Source organism: Pleurodeles waltl, chromosome 5 (genome assembly GCF_031143425.1).
Source record: "Pleurodeles waltl isolate 20211129_DDA chromosome 5, aPleWal1.hap1.20221129, whole genome shotgun sequence".
Lineage (NCBI taxonomy): Eukaryota > Metazoa > Chordata > Amphibia > Caudata > Salamandridae > Pleurodeles > Pleurodeles waltl.
This window is the reverse complement of record NC_090444.1, coordinates 1,717,263,588-1,717,282,495: the sequence shown is the minus strand read 5'-3', so window position 1 is coordinate 1,717,282,495 and position 18,908 is coordinate 1,717,263,588. Positions and strand designations below refer to the sequence as shown.

The 18,908-nt window shown below is 45.2% G+C and overlaps 1 protein-coding gene across 1 annotated transcript in view; it reads right to left on the bottom strand.

The window, feature by feature from the left end:
- LOC138297149 (adhesion G-protein coupled receptor F3-like) overlaps window positions 1–18,908 on the bottom strand; it is a 385,565-nt gene that overhangs the window by 329,213 nt on the left and 37,444 nt on the right. The gene's annotated exons all lie outside the window — the stretch shown is intronic.

Here is an 18,908-nt window from a genome sequence, read left to right as displayed (position 1 = left end):
TGCATTGGTTATTTAACGTGATTTCACCTCTTAGGCGAGTTTGCGAGAGAATATAGGCAGTCATTGCAACATTGGCGGGTGGCAACCGCCGCCCGCCAAGCTGTAACAGGTGTGTGCCCGCCAATGCGGCCGCACTCCCGCGGTGCCCATAATAACATCCCCACTGGGGCGGCGGGGATGTGGGCTGCAACATGGGAGCCGGCTCCAAATGGAGCCGGCTGTGTTGCGGCCGTGCGACGGTTGCAGTTGCACCCGTCGCGCTTTTCACTGTCTGCATGTCGCGCTTTTCACCGTCTGCTATGCGCCCGCGACTCCCCGTACCACCAGCCTTTTCCTGGCGGTTCAAACCGCCAGGGAAAGGCTGGCGGTAGGGGGACTCGTAATCCCCTGGGCAGCGCTGCAAGCAGCGCTGCCCTGGCAGATAATCACCACCGGGGCAAATGTGGCGGGAAACCGCCGGCCCCGGTGGTGTGACCGCTGCGTCGTAATCCCCTCTGAAGCACCGCCAGCCTGTTGGCGGTGCTTCAGCCACAACAGCCCTGGCGGTCTTGGACCGCCAGGGTTGTAATGAGGGCCATAGTCTCTATCTTTGAAGTGTAAAAGTTTTGCCACTATTGGACGCGGTCTGGTTCCTGGGGGCGGGGGAGGTCTGCTGGGAACCCTATGGGCTCTTTCTATCGCAAAAAATGCTGAGAGGCCCTCTGGTCATACAATGTCTTTGAACCATCTTTCTAGAAATGATTCCATGTTTGCTGCAGAAGACTCCACTCCTTCTGGTACCGCGACCAGCCTAAGGTTGCTCCTACGAGAGCGGTTTTCCACATCTTCTGCCCTGGCTTCCAATGCTTTGATTCGGGATGTAAGTTCGGCAGTTTCGGTAGACGATATTTTCTGCGTGGACGTCACCAGATCTAGGGGTTTTTCGGTTGCCCCTACTCCTTCCGTGAGCTGACGATGGTCGTCCCGCCTTAGTGATAAGTCCACTGTCAAATTGTCTATTTTTTGTTCGAGTGCTTAGGGGATTCCCTAATGGCCTGAAGGACTGTGTCTAGGGTGTCTCTTGCTGTGTTGGGGCATTCTGGGAGGTCAAGTTTGGGGGTTGTCCAGGCATCTTGTTGGCCATCAAGTCATCTTGGTCCTGCCCTTTGTGTTTTTTGGGTTTGCCCATTCTTTTAAGCCCGTTACGAGATGGATGAGGTAGGAGGCTTCAGTTGTGGTGTTCGGGGGTTCTGAGATTCGGATGATACAGCAAGGTGGGTCTCTTCGCTTTCTACTCCACCTCTCGTTGAGTTTCTGATTAGGGGAAATTATATTGTTGAGCTGGGAGCGGGTTCCTAGTTTTCCGACTAAATTGGTGGGGGTTTCTACAAGGGATTTAAATGTCACCAGCATGCAAAGTTCAAAGGTAGATTCCTGTTAGCGCTCGTTTCCCCGGTGGGCCAAGGGATGTTAACCAGCATGCGATAGGTATTTGTGTCTTTGCCCCCGTCCATGTGGGGGTGGTACTCCTATTGGTGGGCCTCTAAGGTAAGTTTATATGGGTGGTGGGAGGCCCAGTTCCCGATTCCGAGTGTTCGTTTGCTTCACTACGTCCCCCCTTTTAGTTCTTTCTGCGATTTTTGACTAACAATTCCCCTATAGTGCCCAGCGGGGATTCTAAGTGTGGCCGCGGCTCCTCACCTCTCTGGGTCTGCAGGCTTTGGTGTCAGTCACACTCCGTGGTTCCGGTTTCAGTTGCCCGCTACGCTTCCTTTTAACTGCGATGTCACTCCTGCTCACCAGGATCCTCTGCTCGTGCCCCCGTCACCTTCTTCTCGCCGAAGTTGGTGGTCGGCGCGCCGGCTTCCCCTTCTCCCCCCGGCGGGACAGTGGTGCTGTGCTCTCGGGTAAGGGACTCACGCTGTTCCCCCTTTTGGTTCTTGCTGTGATTTTTAACTAAGACTTCCCCTGTAGTGCCCAGCGGGGAACTCCAAGTGTGTCCGTGGTTCCTCACCTCTCTGGGTCTGCGGGCTTTGGTGTCAGTCGCGCTCTGCAGCTCCGGTTTCAGTTTGCCGCTAAGCTTCCTTTCATCTGTGACATCTCTTGCTCACCAGAATCCTCCGCTCGTGCCCCCGTCACCTTCCTGTCGCCGAAGTCGGTGGTTGGTGCACCGGCTTCCCCTTCTTCCCCGGGTGGGACAGTGGTGCTGCGCTCTCGGGCAAGGAACTCCGAGTCGGAATGCTCCATTGCCTCACCTCAGCGGGGCCGGCTCTCCGATGCGGCCGCCATTTGGATCTCTGGGATCACAGAGACCGCTCGCTATTTTCTCCTCGATTGTCCGGCTGGTGCTGTTGATACTCCTCCCGCTTTTGCTCGGCCATCTTCCGAGGCTGGGGCCGTCGTTTTTTAGGCTGTCTGGGCTGATTTAGTGCTGGGATCTGGCCGGGTTCCTGGCCCTGGAGCGTCGCGCTAGGAGTGCAGCTTCATCAGGTGCAGGCCACGCCCCCTGTAATTCAATTGGGGTGGCATTGCACTTGGTGATGCTTCATGCGGTAAGTATTTCATCTTGGCTTAACCATTGTCAATATCTATTGGGTTTTATTTCTCCCCCTGATGTAGATTGGACATTTGTATCATGTGTGTAGGCTAGAGGTTTGTTTGTCGACACATGGATGGTGTTCAATTGTGCAACCTTCCTACATAATTGAATGGACATGTGTCCATTTTGATGTGTGTACCTTACACTTACTTTATCTAACTGTCTGACCCATGCTGTTACTGTTGTATTTGCTGACTAGACTTGCACATTTATCACGTGGGCATGACACTTGGTAATGCTATTGGTTGTTCCTGACAGTCATCTGCCACAGTTCCTGTGCAAATAGTGCTTTAGAGGCAGGTAAAAAGTGGAATGTGTCCCAGGTCAGCAGCCTTCATGGGGTCTCCCTGATGCCGCCATACCTATTGTGCAGGGATTGTTTACATTGTGCGCTTTTTATGTTTATTACACAAATTATTCTGCATTCCATTTACCTTACATTTTCTTGCAATGTGGTTGATATGTGTGAGTCCATTACAACGATGTTGCAGGGGAGGCATGTTTGGGTTCAATGACACATTCATACAGATGTACCTGTTATGTCACGACAGACCATGGCATGTGAACAATGTGAGGGTGTCACTTTAATTTGTAGGTGTGAGATTGATGAGGATCTGCTGTGGTGTGACACAATATTATGAACACATCGCTATCCGAGTGACTGCGATGTGCACACATTGAACGTTTTGCAGTGGGTCAGTGCAGTGTCAGTGACCTGGCCAAAGGGGGCGTCATAGGGCTGTGATTGTGACCTACTGTTAGAAATGGGGTCTATGGTTGGCAGTCAGTTTGCCCTCTGTCCAAGAAGGGACCCTCACTCCAGTCAGGGTAATGGAGATACACACTTAACCCCTGCTCACCCCCTTGGTAGTTTGGCACAAGCAGTCAGGCTTATCTCAAAGGCAATGTGTAAAGTATGTGTACCAACACACACATTAATACAGTGAAATCACTACAAAATGGACACAACACCAGTTTAGGAAAACAGCCAATATTTATATAAATTAAAAAAGAGTCTTATGCCATAGAAAACAATGAATGCGATGAGGTTACACACAGCACCTGGTTTGCATCAAAAATAAAGCTGCACAGGTGAGCATGCATTGGAAATGTCAGCGACGTGTCGATTCCTTACTCACAAGTGAGGCTGTGCGTAGTTTCTTCTCCTGTCGAGTAGGAGATGTGCTGTTTTTCTCTCCTGCAAGAGAAAGATGTGTCAACTCCTAGACGGGCAACCTTGGGTCCGCACAGGTTCACGATGATTTTGACATCCAGCGACAATGCATGCAAAATTCTGTCGCAGGGTGTTGGAGAATGTTGGCAGCCGCATGGGTATTACATCGATTTTCCAGCTGCGATGCAGGTAGAGTGTCTATTTTGTAGCTGAGAAGCACATTTTTCTCCAGCACTGCTCCTGTGCACGGATTTCAGTCTTGGTTCCACCGGCTTCTCCATTTAAGGGCTCAGGGACTGGATTAGGTACCACTTGGCAGGGTAGGAGGGCAGGGTAGGAGTCTTAGCAAGAAAGTCCAGGTGCTGGCAGAGGAAGCCTTTGATGGCAATGAGACTTCAGTATATAGGGCAAGCTCAGTCAAAGCCCTTGGAGACACTTCAAAATCAGGAAAACACAGCAATGTCCAGTCTTTGTCCTCTCTCAGGCAGAAGCAGCAACTGCAGGCCACCTCAGCAAAGCACACTCACAGGCAAAGTGGCAGTACTCCTCCTCCAGCTCTTCAGATCTTCTCCTTGGCAGCGGTTCCTCTTGAATCCAGACGTAATCTAAACATCTGGGGTTTAGGTCCACTACTTCTACCCCCTTCTGCTTTGAAGTAGGCAAACTTCAAAGGAAAGTCTCTGTTGTTGACAAGATCCTGCCTTACCCAGGCCTAGCCCCAGGCACACACCAGGGGGTTGGAGACTGCATTGTATAAGGGCAGGGACAACCCTTTCAGGTGTAAGTGTCAGCTCCTCCTTCCCCACTCTAGCCCATAAGACTCATCAAGATATGCAAGCTATACCCCAGCTCCCTTTGTGTCACTGTCTAGTGGAGATTCACAAACAGCCTAACTGTCAGACTGAACTAGACATGGAATACACAAGAAGGCTTGGAATGGTTAAGCAAGAAAATGCCCACTTTCTAAAAGTGGCATTTTCAAACTGATTATCTAAAAAACAACTTTACCAAAAGATGTATTTTTAAATTGTGAGTTCAGAGACCCCAAACTCCATATCTCCATCTGCTCCAAATGGGCAACTGCACTTAAACGATATTTAAAGGCAGTCCCCGTGTTAACCTATGAGAGAGTTAGGCCTTGTACCAGTGAAAAACGGATTTGGCAGTTTTTTACTGTCAGGTATATCAAACACATCAGTACATATCCTACCTTTAACATACACTGCACCCTGCCCATGGGGCAATCGAGGGCTTCCCATAGGGATGCCTTATTTGGCAGTTCAAAACTGCACACACAGACACTGCAGTGGCAGCTCTGAGCCATGTTTATAGGGCTACTCATGTGGGTGACACAAACAGTGCTGTAGGCCCTCTAGTAGCATTTGATTTACAGGTTCTGGGCACCTCTAGTGCACTTTACTACGGGCTTACTAGTAAATCAAAAATGCCAATCATGGAAAAGCCAATTACACATACAATTTACACATGCATTTTAGCACTGGTCAGCAGTGGTAAAGTGCCTAGAGTACCAAAACCAGCAAAAACAAATTCTAGCACACGTCAAAAACACAGGAAGCAGAGGCAGAAAGACAGAGGAAATCACACCAAGCATACCAGGTCTAGCACATGTGTCCCACCCCCTGAAAGTGCGGAAAACTACCCAACCTCATGGAATTTCTCATCACTAAGGCGTAAGAATCTGGACAGACCATCAGCATTGGCGTGTTCTGGTCCAGGGTGGTATTCCACATTAAAGTCCATTCCCTATAGGGAGATAGACCATCTCAATAGTTTTGGGTTCTCACCCCTTATCTGCATTAACCATCAGAGGGGACGGTGGTCTGAACCCATAAGTGAGTCCTAAGCAAGTAGGGCTTCAGCTTCTTCAGTGCTCAGACCACAGCTAAAGATTCTCACTCAATTGCACTCCATCTACATTCCAGAGGAAGTAACCTATTACTAATGAAGGCTACAGGCTGGTCTAGGACCTTTTCATTTAGCTGTAGAAGAACTGCTCCCACGCCATGCTCTGAAGCGTCAGTCTGCACAACAAATTCCTTGGCAAAGTCAGGTGCCTTCAGCACAAGTGCTGTGCACATGGATGCCTGCAGGGCATCAAAAGCGGTCTGGCAAGCCTCAGTCCAGATCATCTTTTTGGGCTGCTTTTTAGAGGTCAACTCAGTCAAGGGAGCAACAATAGTGCAATACCCCATCACAAACCTCCTGTAGTACCTGGAGAGGCCTAGAAAGACTCTCACCTCTGTCTGGGTCTTGGGAGGTCCCCATGCCAAAATTGTGTCAATATTTGGTTGCAGTGGTGCCACCTGGCCACTCCCCACCTGGTGTCCTAGGTAAACTACAGATCCATGTCCCATTTGGCACCTACTAGCCTTAATAGTGAGGGGTGCCTTCTGCAGAGCCTTCAACACTTCACAGAGGTGCTGCAGATGTATCTCCCAGCTGGAGCTGAACACTGCAATGTCATCCAGGTAGGCTGCACTGAAATCCTGCAACCCAGCAAAAACCTAGTTGACCAAACTCTAAAAGGTGGCAGGGGCATTTTTTATCCCAAAGGGTATAACTCTGAACTGGTATTGCCCACCTGGGGTGGAAAATGCTGACCTCTCCTTTGCCCCATCAGTTAAGGCAACATGCCAGTACCAAGATGTCAAGTTAAGTGTGCTGAGAAACTTGGCAGCTCCCATCTGATCTATGAGCTCATCAGCTCTGGGTATGGGGTGTCCACAAGTCTTTTTGACAGTGTTGAGTCCACACTAGTCCACACAGAACCTGAGTTCTGGGGTGGCACTGATCCAACAGCCTTTGGGACCAAGACTACTAGACTGACCAAAGGACTGCTGGAGAACTCAATCATCCCTAACACCAACATCTTGGAAACCTCATCCCTGATGCTAGCCCTGACCTTCTCAGTCACCCTGGACTGTCCCCAGTGTCTACATTATGTGCACACAGATGAGTGACCCCTGGGGTCAAGGAGAACAAGAAGGCAAACTGCCCCAACAATTGCCAACAGTCCCTTGCTCTTGGGTCAGTGTGGGGGAGAGGTTCACACCCTCCACAGACCCATCTTTCTGCTAGGCAGACAGAATGTCCAGAAGAGACTCACTCTCCACCTCCAACCCATCATCTGTTGCCACATGCAGGACCGTTAAAGGGTTCCTAGGGGTCTGCAAGTTCACCAGATAGATGACATCACTCTTGCATTCCAAGGCCTCAATGGACCTTGTCCACTTATCCTGGAGGGCATGAGGCTCCACTGGGGACATAACCCACACTTTCTGGCCAGGCTGAAACATGACCAGAGAGGCATTCTAGCCATACCAATGATTTATGTCCTCTTGGCTTGCTTCTAGTTTCTCCTAATTGAGTTTCCTGAAGCGGACAGTCTGGTTCGTAAAGACCAGCATATAAGCCTAACACATCCTGAGGGGGGGAGGGGTTACTGGAGGTCATCTACAAGCCCTCCTTTACCAGACTCAGAGGGCCCCTCATAGGATGGACATACAACAGCTCAAAGGAGCTAAAACTAAGTCTTATCTGTGGTATCTCCCTGTAAGCAAACAGCAGGCATGGCAAGCAGATTTCCCACTGACACCTCAGGGGCTCTGACATGCCCATTATCATACCCTTCAGGGTTTGGTTGAATCTCTCAACCAACCCATTTCCTTGGGGGGTGGTAAGGAGCTGTGAACTTGTAGGTCACCCTACACCCCTTCCACAGAGACTTCATGTAGGTCAGATACAAACTACTTGGGGAACCCCATGTGGGTAAAAATACCCATCAATGCCCGCCCCAACGATGGGGCTGTAATTGACCTCAGAGGGATAGCTTCTGGGTACCGCTTGGCATGGTCCACCAAGACCAGGATAAACCTGTTGCCAATGGCTGCGTTGGGATCCAGAGGCCCCACAATGTCAATGCCCACCAGCTCAGCTGCCCCAGGCTCAGCAACCCTAGGCTCACTATACAGGAGGCTATCCTCTCAATAGATCCAGTGTGTTTGCAACTCCTTGCCAGATGCCTGGTGTGCAGCCTGCTGCCGTAGACCCTCAAGAGTAGTGCATGGCTTCTGTGCCTCACAGAATTCTTCCCTGGTGGGACCCCCTTCCTGCTGACAATTGGTCAGCATGGACACCTCCCCCAGTTCAGCCACTTGTTCCTATGTAGGCTCAGGGGCATCCCCCTCAGATTCAGCCTCCTCCCGGACCGTGGGAACTTCTGGGGTGAGTTTCTCAGGCCCCTTGCCCTTCCTCTTCCTCTTCCTCTTCCTGGCACGCACCTGGGCCACTCTTTCAGGCTCCAGGACCTCCTGATCACCCTGACGGGCTGCCATGGATGGGGTGGTCACACATACCCACCCTGGCAGAACCAGCATTCCACCTCACTTCTAGTGGAGTCCTCTAGGTCATTGCCTAGCAGACAGTTAACAGGCATGGTTGGACTCACAGCTACTCTCAAAGAATTTGAGACCCCCCCCACACTCAAGGGGAACCTGCACCAACTTACAGGGGTGCTCTAAGTTGTCTAATGCAACTACTTGGTGAAGTACATGGGGAACTTCCTGTTCTTCAGACACCAGGTGACACCTCACAGTAATCACACTGGCTCCTGTGTCTCTCAGACCCTCCACCCTCTGTCCATTGATGGTCACCCACTGCCTGTACTTCTTAGTGTTCTCAGGCACAAGGGTCCTCTGGACCATCTTGCTGTCCCTATTGAGACAAGGGTCATCTCAGCTGGCTCCCACCCTTCTCCTGGAACCAACTCCTCCCCAAGCGCTACACTGGCCTAACCCTGTGACTGAGCACCAGTGAGTGCCTGTGTTCACTTAGGACATTTGGGATCCACCCTCATTTGACCCACCTGATCACATGCACAACACTTGCTGGGACCCTTCTCTGCAGGTTTCCATGTAGAGACTCATGTTTTCTTTTCAACGGGGGCTGGGAATCCGTACCCTGGGAACTAGGTTGGGGCTCTTCTGTTTACCCTTCTGATGGGAACTATGCCTACCCTTGGCGGAGTCTTTCCCATACCTCTTTTAGACCCTGGTGCTCTCCCACCAGTTCACTTCCTCAGCAAGCTTCCTGGGGTCAGTCAGTTTGCTGTCAAGTAGGTGCTGGCACAGCTCTGAAAAACAAAGACTATACAAGTGCTCCAGTGCAATCAAATTGTACAGCCCCTCATAAGTTGTCACCCAACCATCCAGTGACCTGCAGAATTAAACTACACATTCCAACTAAGTTTGGGATTCCCTTTTCTTATAGGATCTAAACTTTTCTTTGTACTGCTCAGGGGTGAGATCATATCTATTGAGTAGGACATCCTTCATGATAGAATAGGTGCGTCCCTGAGGATCCCCTAAGGATGTCAGGGTATCCCTCCCCTCTACCTCAAAGTTCTTCCACAGGCCAGCCCCCCAATGTGCTTCTGGTACCATATTCATGTGGAGAGCTGCTATATTTAGGTTCTGAATTTACTCAAAACCACAGAAATTCAGCAGTTACAGTTAGAGTTATTTCAAGGAGCTATAACTCGTGGCATAAGGTAACTATGACTCACGCCCCCGCCATGCACAGTTTTTCTTCATTAATATGACTGCCAATGCCTAATTTATATTGTTATAGAAGTTGTCATGATTGCTGTAATATGTGGGGTAATTGGTGCATGGCGAAAGGTGCGAGTCATAGTTACCTTACAGTGCGAGTTATAGCTACTTGAAATAACGCTAGCTATAACTATTGAATTTCTCTGGTTTGTGTAAGTAAATTCAGAATCTAACTATGACGTCTTTGTAACCTTTGTTTTATTTTAAGTGAATATATATATATATATATATATATACATGTATAAGGTGCCACACTGATATGTATGAACACCAATGAATTGCACTCCTCCACAGAGTTCCAAAAATGCTTTATTGCCAATAAAGCGTTTTTGTGACTCTGTGGCGTAGTGCGATTTATTGGTGTTCGTATATATCAGTGTGGAGCCTAATTTGTATAATAGCAGGCTCCCCTTTTCCTGCATATCGCACTGGTCCTCATGGTGGAAGTGACTGGCTTTGGGAAATCTGGGTTTGAGATAGATATATATATATATATATATATATATATATATATATATATATCTATCTATCTATATATCTATCTATCTATATATCTATATATATATATATATATATATATATATATACATACACATATATCACCAAAAAAACGCTGCACTCCTGGGGGATTTTATTCACTTAGTTTAATTCTGTTCAGCTGTAACATTTAAAATGCCACCAATGCATTTCTACCCTTAGGGTCTTGATCACGGTGGCTCAATGCTAATTGCCATGAGTTCTCTTTCTTATGTGCTCTTTTTTCATCATGAAGATTATTCTGATCCTTGATGTTCCACCATTAAAGTCAATCCTATGGCACAGTGCTCAGATGTACGATGTTCATTTTTTAACCCAGTCATCATTACTCAGTACTCATGATTAATGAATCACACCACAATTTGCAAAATCACCAGGCCCCCACCAATTCTGGAGCAGCATCGACATAAAAAAAACCTTTTGTACAGAAGTCGCCCTCACAGTTTACTCTGAAATAAGAGAAACCAAGGTGTTGTAGAAGTCCTTGCCTTTCCAGGCTATCTTTGTCGGTCCCAACTTGATGGGTAATCCCCAAAATCTTATGAGTAACAAAAATCACTGCCACACTTTTTTCTGTAAAATTTTGTGACGATCCGTCAAATGGTGTCAAAGATATAGGCAAATCCAAAACATATTTTTCTATGGAAACATGGACCACCAGTAGGCTATATAAATATATATGTTGTATATTATATATATATAACAGTTAGTTAGTATGTGATTATCTAATGATTGCCTTTACAAACGTTAAAGGCAGCCACTATGTTTAAAGCTGCGTTCCCTGTGTTTTGGGTTAAGGCCTTAGGTACAGGTAAGGCATTGGATTTTATAATTTGCCCTACCAATTACCACTTGATTAAATTGTCAAGTAGTTTGAGAAAATATTTACAAGTTTCAATATAGTTATAAAAGAAATGTATGGATTACCACAGTGCTACGAACGAAGTAGCATAGTACTTAAAAACAATAAAACAATTTCACAAATATAGTAAACTACAGTGTAGTTTCAAATCTTTACATATTTAAATATTTACAAAAAAGTCTGAGTACTGCTGTAATATCAATAAATGACTGTACAACTTGATGATTTAAAACAAAAAAATGCACAGTTCTTCACGATGCATTGCAAATATAAAAATATAAACACATTTCTCTCATAAAAGAGACTTCTTACCTATATCAAAGGCCCTAACTCACAACATAGCAAAAGTGTGCTGAAAAGTACATGGCTGCCTTTTACATTTTGGAAAGACAGCCATTAACTAATCAGATGTTGCCCTCCCATGGGCATGTACCTTGGTATACCACAACATTACTGCAGTATACTGTAGCAGAAGATATAACTAAGTATTTTAAAACATAACTTTTGCACCATTTATATTATTTACACCTACTATCAAGAAATAACATTTATATCTCATAATAATATATATTCCTGCCACCAATGCATCTACAGCCATTTCACTTTTAAGCTATATATATTTCAAATACTACACTTTATGCCACTTCACTCTATTCCACTTCAGCCTATGCAATTACACTCTATACCACTCTACTCTATGACGCTCCACTCTATGCCACTTCACTATAGGCAATTACACTCTACACCCCCCCAATCCATGTGAATACACTGTATGAAACTCCACTGTACAATGCTACACTTTATGCTATTTTATCTTAATGCCACTCCACTCTAAGCCTCTCAGGTGTATGCCATTCCACTGTTCGTCACTGCACTCTATGCCACTCAACTATGCCACTCCACTGTACGCAATTACATTGTATGCCACACGACTCTACTTTATTCCGCTGTACAACACATCACTCTAGGCCACTCTCCTCTATGCTATTCCACTCTATGGGACTCCACTCTACTTCAATTCCCTGTATGTTACTACACCCAATGTTATTCCATTCTATACCACTTCACTGAATACTATTCCACTGTGTGCTATAACAATGTATGCTATAACACTTTACGCTACACCATAGTAAGCCACTTCACTGTACACTATTCTATTGTACACAACTGCACCCTAAGCTATTTCACTCTACTCCACTGTACACCACTACACTGTATGCTATTACACTGTACATTATAACACTGTCCACCACTCCACTTAACACTCCACTCTACACCACTCTACCAAACTCTAATCCAATCTGTGCTACTGCACTGTACAATATTGTACTCCATTCTATGTCATTTTAAAACACTACAGTCCACTCTATGCCACTCAACCACACTGTACCCAACTTTAGGACACTGTATACAACTCTCTCTATGCCAAATATGCCACAATCTATCCCACTCTACTCTATAACACACTACTCCACTCTACCACCACTCCACTCAACAACACTGTATGCCACTTGATTTTACAACACTCATAGCCACTCTACTGCACCACACTACACCACACTCTACTATTCTCCTCCTTACTACACCCTCCAAAACTGTACTCCACCTTTTATCTCTCCTCTTTACTCCACTCTAACATAGTTTCCCACAATCTACAACATCGCATACCACTTCATTGTGTAAGACATGCCTCTCCACTCTATACTTCACTCCAGACTATGATATGCCACTACACTGTATTCCACCCCATAGCATTGTAATGTATGACATGCCACTCCACTACATAACACTTTACTCCATTCTAAGCTATGCCACTCCACTGTACAACACTTTACGCCACTCTATTCCACGTTTCACCGCACAACTCTACAACATGCTACTCCATAACTGTCTACTACACTCTTTGACACTGTACAACATTCTACTACACTTAATACACCTACACTCCCTTGTACAACACTGTTAATAAACGCCCTACTTTTTTTATGAACCTTACTGTACATATCTTCGCCCCACAAGATGTTTGAGTGGTGATATTGCTGTTTCTAGGGTAAATCACTGCACTGTGCTCACTGTTAGCAAAGGTATGCCAAGATGAATGCATTATTTTATAAACTTTTATGAAATCAGGTTTGATGGTGTGTTATAATTAAACTGCGAAAAATGCACTGGTGAGGGTGTGGGTTTTTTCAGGAGAAATAAAATTGCTAATTAGTAGCGCACTACATATAAATATGTGATTGTGGGTGAAAAATATATAAAAGCGTAGAGACTATTGTGATGAACCACTGTTGTAATTCATTGACCAATATGTCAATTTAAATGTTTTGGTTATTTTGTTTTTAGTGGAAGGTAAATGGAAAATGGAAGCTGAGAAAAAGAAAACTACCATGCGGCAAAATATCAGGGGGAGAAAAATAAGTCTTGTTCACTTTTGAACAAACAGGAAATAATAACTCTGTGGAAAGTCAGGGAAAAAACTATTAATGTGGGAAGTGATCATGTTTCTATTGTGTAGGGGGACATTCGTGGTCTTCCACAAGCGTGTCCTGTGTAGCTCTGTTTGCCTATGAGGAAACAATTATCTGCTTAACTAAGCAGCAATAAAGAGTCTTGTTACGATAAGCAATATTATTATGCTGTTCAGCAGTAACTACCTGAGTAGAAACAATGTATTCCGGATGAAAGGATGTGAAATCACCTGAAAAGTTCTTCTGTTCAGCAGCACAAGCTAACTCCGCACAAGTTATGCTTTATTAAGTCTTTTTTTTAAACTGTAGACAAAGGGGCCTATTGATGAGCCGGTTTGCGTAATTCCTGCACCACGAAATGGGGTGCAAGAGCGACGCAAACCTTACTTGTGATTTATAGAGCCATGCTAGACCACTTTGCGCGGCCCTGAGTGGCTCCGTCATGGAGTAAGGTAACAGTGCAAATTGCTGCATTGCCTTACTCAGCCCTGGGAAAACATTCCATGGACATTGCATGGGTGTCCCCATGCAACTCCCATGGTTCTTGACACATTCCCAGATTTACCGGAACTGGTAGACCTGGGAATGTCCCTAAAAAGATATACCTTCTCAGGTGAGACTTAACAAGAAGAAATATCTTTATTTCTCCTCATTACTTCCTCCTTCTATGAGTTCTGCATTATGAGAGGAATATGCCTCTCACTACTGTTTTTGTGCAGGAATACTGCTTGCAATCCAGGCACTCCTGCACAATGGTGGAATGGTGCCTGTATTGATGCTAGGCTGCCAATAGGGCACCAGTGCAGGGGAAAATGTAAGAAAGCACCCTATTCCCTTAAATGCAGTGCACTCCTGCTCTTTAAGTGTCAGGCAGTGTAGTGCAGCATGGTGACTTGCTGGGCTGCACTGTGTGACATTCTCGTAAATAGGCCCCAAGGTTTTTACAAAGTTTGGGAATAAGAATTTTAGGTAAGACAATTTTGCAACTGTTGGAAATGGCCCTTTCTGCATGGTTACCCCCAAACATTTTGCCTTTCTCCTTCTATTTTCTGACCCTCTTTTTGTTGGCGTTAGGACTCTGGACAATTTACCACTGATAATCAGTGCTAAAGTGCATATGCTCTCTCCCCTAAAATGTGGTGTAATTGACTTCCACTTGTTTGACTTATTTAATGAACCTCTAAGCCCCTTGTAAAGTGGTATACCATATAGCCAGGGTCTGTAAATTAAATGCTATTAGTGGGCCTGCAGCGCTGATTGCGTCACCCACAGTGGTAGCCTTTCAAACTTGTCTCAGAGCTGCCACTTCAGGGCCTGCATGCGTAGTAAACTGCCAAATTGACTTGGCAAGTGAAACTACTTGCCAAGGCCTAAAATCCCTTTTTACTACACCTACATCACCCCTAAGGTAGGCCCTAGATATCCCTATGGGCATAGTGCTGTTTATGTTAAAGGTAGGACATATATTTGTATTTGTTAAATGTCCTAGTAGTGACAAATAGCCTATTTCGATTTTCACTACTGTGCTTGCTGCTCTTCTCCTAAGTTTGCATTGGGAATTCCCTAATATATATCTAAGTGGTACTATCTGATCTGTAAGGAATAGCGTAGGCATGTTTGATATGTTTGGAATGGTAGGGCGAAATCCTGCTCACTGGCGTAGGTGGGGATTTTACATTGCTATTTTAGAAATGCCACTTTTAGAGAGAGTGCATTTCTCTGTGCTTATAACTCTGGTGCTTTGCAGCCTGACTACCACACACATCTGGGCCAGAGTGACAGTGCCACTTTGTGCATGCTCTCCAGACAGCCATCGATCAGGAAGGGTTAGGTCTGACAGGGTTACTTCCTTATTTATCTACATACAGATGGCCTTCCTGGGCTGGGAGATGCAGAGGGTGTTCACACTTTACACTTGTATAGGCTGTGTCCTGTCCTCACACAAAGAGCTTGTTTACCCCTTACTGATGTCTGCAGCCAGAGTACTGGAGGGGGGAACTCCTGGAACTGGTCAGACCTTATTGGAAACTTTCCCTACCTTCTAGAAGCAGGGCACCAGGGTACAAATATAAGAGCTCAGACCCCATGAGCACTCTTGGAACTGGGACTGAACCCCTGTCTGCTGAGCTGCAAAAGGACTTCTGTTGTTGCCCTGCCACCTGCTGCTGCTGGGTGGCATAAATGCCTCACTGGGTTGCTTCTCTGCTTGTTGCCCTGAGCCCTACTCTTTTTAGCTAATTGCACTCAGTGTAGTACCTACTGTTACTGTTGTACTTACCTGTTGTATGATGCATGTCATTTTGGTTCTTGTCCTGTCAAGATGACAAGTTCTATCTCAGGAGTTGCATAGTAGGCACCGTATTTGTGGTTTATGTCATTTTTGGTCTTGTGTGATATAGAATATACCATTAGATATATATTTACCTTTTACTGTGTGGAGTCTGTTTTGTGGTGTATTTATTGTGTTGATGGTGTAAGTGTGTTGCGCTCATGCCATACACATGACTTCTGACTATAAGCCTGACTGCTCTGCGCCAAGTTACCAGGGGGCGAGCACAGGTTATCTTCAGCGTGAAACTTAGTCACCCTGACTAGAGTCGTGGGTTCTGCCTGGCTGCAGTGCATACCCTAGACAACCAGAAACCCCATTTCTAACAGCCACCTAGCCTGACATACTACAGATGCTTTGACAGGCTAAGGTATCTGAAAGAGAGAAAGGGAAGAACGTCTACCCTAATCAAAGTCCAATAGACAAATGAAGGAAAAAGATTGGAGTTGGTAATGGGTGCTCATCAAGGTCACATGAAAAATTATAAATTAGTAAAGCTGTTTGTTTTGTTTGCTTTATAGTTTTTGATATAGTTTGTTAATGTAGTTGTAGTTTTGTAATGCTCTTAAGCTTTTTTTGTAATAAAAATGTTTAAAGTTACTAATGATTTGTTTACTTAATTGTTTTAGACTTTGTCCACACTGTACTATAGAGAACTCTCATACAAAGGAAAGATCTTCACACAGAGGCCAGTACATGCCCACAGACTACCATACACTGCTACTAACTGGTACAGATGTGATAGTGGAGTGGGTAGTTCATTTCCACATGTTACTATACATGCGTGCGACTCTGGAGATGTTCACAGGAGAGGCCTGACTCTGTCTACACCCTACTACACATGCTGTCTTCATATGGAGATGTTTGAGGGAGAGGTGAGTGAGTCCTCACATTCAAATATGCACACAAGTTGTTCAAGACACACTTGTGAGCAGAGAATGCTCCATTTTATACCCAACTATGGATATTCATTACCATGAAGAAAGGTATGAGCAGAGAGAGCAGTCTCTACCCACAGCCTACTACAGATGTGTTACTCTCAGGAAGGGTCTGAGGTGATGCAACAGTGTCTCTCCATGCCCTAGCCTCTATGTTTGTCATCCACGACAGACATCTCAGCATGGAAATAATATCCTCCCCCTCCTTACTTATACATCTGTCATCATAGGGAAAGTTGTGACTGGAGAGGTAAGCCGCTTTTCACACCTGAGTATGCACATCCATCATCCAAGACACAGAGAAGTCAGTGTATTCCTGCATTCTACTATGCAGACTAATCATCCCATAGAGATGTGTCAGTCAAAAGGGCAGTTTCTCCCCACAGCCTTCTATGTATACCTGTCAGTATGGGAAGATGTATCAGCAGAGAGTTAACATTTTCATAAAGAATAATATTGACACCTCTCATCCTAGGGAGATGTTTTAGCAGAGAGACCACTGTCTTCCCAGACACTACTGCATCCTGTTGCTCTAGGGAGAGGTGTTACACAATACTGCACATCCAAGTAGTCTTGGAGGGAGGTCATAGTGGAGAGGACAATATTTCTCTACACACTACTGCTTATGTCTGCTAACCTGAGTAGAGGTGTCAGTTGGACAGACAAATCCATTCCTACCCCTAGTATACATGGTTATTGCCCTGGGGAGTGGGCTCAGTGTTGAGGTTAGTACCTCTCATACTTGCTATACAATAGTGAGATCTTACAAGGGAGGCAAGTATCTTCCACACTCTACTATACAGACCTCTCTGCCTGGACAAAAGTGTGAGGTAGAGAGGTAGTGTTTCTTTACACCATACTCTACACATTAGTGACCTTGATACAAGTTGTCAGTGGAGAGGCCAGCCCCTTTACCTACTTTACTATACACAGTTGTTGCATTGGGAAAGGTGTCAGTGAGAACCCAGTCTGTCTTCACACCCTACTAAACACTTTTGTCATTCTATGAAAAGTTGTCATTGGAGAGGCCACTTTCTCCTCACATCCTACTAATGGGGACTTTAAGGCATAAGTACTGTAATGAAGGAAAGTGTACATTTTCACCCCCCACCAAAAAAAAAATATGCAGGATCTCGCAAGGCTCTCACGGGATCTTACAAGAATTAGTGGGGTACAGAAAATCTTTCTCAAGAGAAATGTTTCAGTACAGAGGCTTGGGAGTTTACAGAGTCTAATGCGCATACCCTACGAAACAGAGCTATTATGCATTAAGTATGTATTCAGTTACTCAAGAGATTTATTGTGTTTTTTAATGTTGCTGGGGGGATTCTGCACTCGCCCTCTAGAAAATTAACAAAATGCTTGATAGTGCTCCTGTCCCTTCTAGGGGCATCAGCAATGTAATATTATTATTTAAAAAAGCACTAGGGGGGCATTATGGGGCACTCCTTGTGCAAAGCGATGAATAATCAATCAGCCGTTCCTGTCCCCGCCAACCATGCTTAGTAAGGCCAAGGGGGTGAAGGGTATCTAGCCCTATCCTGCCCCCTGAGTCCCTGAGTTCTGAAAGGCTGTTATCACACCTTTGTTGATTTTGTGGCAACCAATCAGATTTCATCTAGGGATCTGTTAGCTCCGCAGATTATCAGCTTCATGAAATATCTATACATTTCTGGACTAAGATCTAGCTTTTTGCCACATTTGGTGTAAGTTTGTTCAATTGTTATCAGCAGTTTTGTAAAACGGTCATCCAGTAAAACAATGCAAAAGTTACAAACAAAACAAAAAGAGTTTTTCCTATGGAAACGTGGTCCTACCCATATATATTTGTAGGGAGCAGGGTTGGGTGGTTCCAAAGCTTGGCTGCAGGGCCTGGCCGTGCCATAAGGCAACTATAACTCGCCATGCACAGGTAATTACTCCACATATAATATCATTGATTACATCTTCTATGGCATCTTTGATATTATCACTGCAACATGTGCAATACAATTATTGATAAAACTGTACATGGCAAGGGTGCGAGTTATAGTTACTTGAAATAACTAACTATACCTGCTGAATTTCCATTGTTTTGTATAAGTAAATTTAGAACCTAACTATAATGCCCCTGTAACATTTGTTTTTATCAGTGAATATGAATATATCTATCTATCTATATATATATATATACCAAGCGCACTCCAAAGAAAATCTATAAAACTATAACCTAATTTACCTAGTGGCGGTCACCTAGCTAGGACCTAGTTTCTATATAAAAAGTGTTTTTTTACTTGCCCACATCTTTGGAGCCACTTGATGAATCTTCATGAAACTTTCCAAAAGAATTTGTCAGTCACGTCAGTTGCTGTCTGGAATGTTTTGGAAGATCAGTCCAGGGAATGCAGAG